This window comes from Micropterus dolomieu, linkage group LG03, assembly GCF_021292245.1.
Source record: "Micropterus dolomieu isolate WLL.071019.BEF.003 ecotype Adirondacks linkage group LG03, ASM2129224v1, whole genome shotgun sequence".
NCBI classification, from domain to species: domain Eukaryota; kingdom Metazoa; phylum Chordata; class Actinopteri; order Centrarchiformes; family Centrarchidae; genus Micropterus; species Micropterus dolomieu.
This window is the reverse complement of record NC_060152.1, coordinates 16,777,597-16,780,334: the sequence shown is the minus strand read 5'-3', so window position 1 is coordinate 16,780,334 and position 2,738 is coordinate 16,777,597. Positions and strand designations below refer to the sequence as shown.

General features: G+C 38.3%; 1 long non-coding RNA gene across 1 annotated transcript in view; it reads right to left on the bottom strand.

Moving 5' to 3' along the window:
* Nucleotides 1-271: 271 nt before the first annotated feature.
* LOC123968906 overlaps nucleotides 272-2,738 on the bottom strand; it is an 8,324-nt gene continuing 5,857 nt past the window's right edge. The window contains exon 3 of the long non-coding RNA XR_006824569.1: nucleotides 272-986. This is a non-coding gene — a long non-coding RNA (uncharacterized LOC123968906). The remainder of the gene's footprint in view (nucleotides 987-2,738) is intronic.

The following is a 2,738-nucleotide window of genomic DNA, read 5'->3' as shown; positions in this document are numbered from 1 at the left end:
CAAACCCAGAGACCTACAGTTATGAGTCCTGAACCAATCAATTCTGTTTCCTGTGCTGCCTGCTTACCACAGCCCTGTAGCCGAGCTGTCACATGACAAATGAACGACTCAAACCCAGAGACCCACAGTTATGAGTCCTGAACTAATCAATTCGTGGCCGAGGTGTAGGTGTGTGTGAGTGTGTCAGAGTGTGGGGGGAAGAGAATTCCGAGGCAGGTGCAAAGCATACTTAAAAACAATAATAAAAATGTTTGTGGTCATTAAAAGCTGCTTTCACAGAGTGGTATAATGTGAAATAATTTTTCACGATGCCGGCTCTCGTGATGTCTGTCAGCCATCGTCAATCGGCCCAACCCTAATAGCTAGACCGTTTTTAAAAACTTTTTTTCTACAATGTGACAAGTGTGTGTCAAGATATCCTTTTGAGGTTTCAAGTAGTTTCAGGAAGCTTTGGGGAGAAATCAAAGTCATTGTCATGTTCATAGCCTATACTTCTAACTCATCAGTTGAACTTCATTTTATCAAGTGACAAACAAATGAAACAACTGAAAACAAACAGTGTTAAATGTGAATATATAGTTGAATCTACAACATACACCTACAGTTTTTAAGACCTTCATCTAGTTTTGAACATTTGCCCCAGAGCCACACATCAACTCTATGAGGGAACAAACAACACTCCAGTCAACTTGTCAACTCCATGTAATTGTCACTGAAAAATCAGCACTCATTAACACTGCAAAATTCTACGTAAGATGTTAATTTGTTAGTTTGTGACATCAATATTAAAACTCAGATTATCTAAAACCTCTATTTTCCTCCCTTTAAAACTATGTGAGGCTACAATGCTTCCACATCAACCTTTGTACAAGTTTAGATAATGTCTCCCCCTTTATCTCCAACACCCTCTGGTCTGGTGTTCTGTGACTTCAAAATAGGATATGAATACAGGCGTTTTCTTACCTTACAGGGTACTCAAGGGTAAACTGTTGGAAATGGGAAAAGTGGGGAAAGATGGAGATTTGAAGGGTTATAAGAAGAGAGGCGAGGTGTCCTTTAGTCACAGGGTTATGAAGCATTTTATCACAGCTTTTCTCTGACTCTGCAGCTCCTCTGACATTATCAACCTCACACTTTGTGAAAGCAAAACTCTGTGAAAAAACTGCAACGCCGCAGTCTTCAAACAAACGCCTCAAACATTTGCACATTCTAAGCATTTTGTAGCCAAATGTCTCTGCATGCAAATCTGGGATCAATTCTGTTTTGATGAAAGAAAAACGTACAAGTTCAGTCTAGCGGTCTGCTGTTGTTTACATTGTTTTCTTGTTTTTAACAGCTCCATAATCAAAGGCTTTTCTCTCTCTGCACTTTGAGCTGTAATGGAGGACTAAATTGAAGTACTGAGATTTCAGCATACATTATGCTTCTGCTCATTATTTCACACACACACACACACACACACTGCTGTGCAGACACAGTATGAATGCAGAAGGACATGTACAGTGTGTATATGCACAGACACAAATGTATCTAGTGTGTCTTTTCCTCAAAAGGACTTCGGAGCATTTTGCTCTAACAATTCTGATGTAATTCACTTCAATTCAATGATTTCTCCACCGTCAGCTCTTTTGTAATTACACACTTTTCACTGCAGACTCAAATTAATTAAACTAGATCAGTTGTTGTCTGCCCTCTTGCAGCTGATAAATCACCTCACCATCCAATGTTCTCCACGTATGCAGTCGTGGAGGGGGATATCTTTCCCATTATACCATACAGTGAGTTAAAGGTCATGAGGTTAATAAATGGGTACAGGATATCGTTATCCTCCAGTGTGAGTCAGTAATGTTGGCACAGCTCAAGTACATGTGCTGTCAGTGCTTATAATACTATTGTGGACTAGAGCTGCAATGATGACTAATAATTTAATTGCTTAAATGTGAATATGTTCAGGTTTCTTTACTCCATGACAGTAAGCTGAATATATTTGGGCTGTGGAAAGAACAAAATATTTGAGGATGTCATCTTGAACTTTAGGAAACACTGAACGTCATTTTTCACCATTTTCTGACATTTTATAGACCAAACAACTAGTCGATTAATTGAGAAAATAATTGATAGATTAATCGACAATGAAAATAATGGTTAGTTGCAGCCCTAATAATAATAATAATAATAATAATCCTTATTTGTAGAGCACTTTTCAAAAACAAGTTACAAAGTGCTTTAACAAGTGTAAAGAATAATACAAAAAAAGATAAGAGCATGAAAATTTAATATAAAATTAGTAAAATACAATAAAATAAAAGGGATAAAATAAAGTCAAATAAGATTGAGAAAAGCTCTCCTATAAAAGTATGTTTTAAGAAGGGACTTAAAAGAGTTCACTGACTCAGCCGACCTGATTTCCTCGGGCAGGCTGTTCCAGAGCCTCGGGGCCCTGACAGCAAACGCTCTGTCCCCTTTAGTTTTCAGTCGAGACTCTGGAACAGACAACAGACCTCTGCCCGAGGATCTCAAGGTACGTGCTGGTGCGTATGGGACTAAAAGGTCAGAAATATAACAAGGCGAGAGGCCATGAAGAGCTTTAAAAGTGATCAATAGAATTTTAAAGTCAATTCTAAAACATACTGGGAGCCAGTGTAATGAAGCTAAAATAGGAGTAATGTGGTCATATTTCTTTGTTCTGGTTAAAAGCCTGGCAGCTGAGTTCTGGACAGTCTGGAGTCGATCAATAG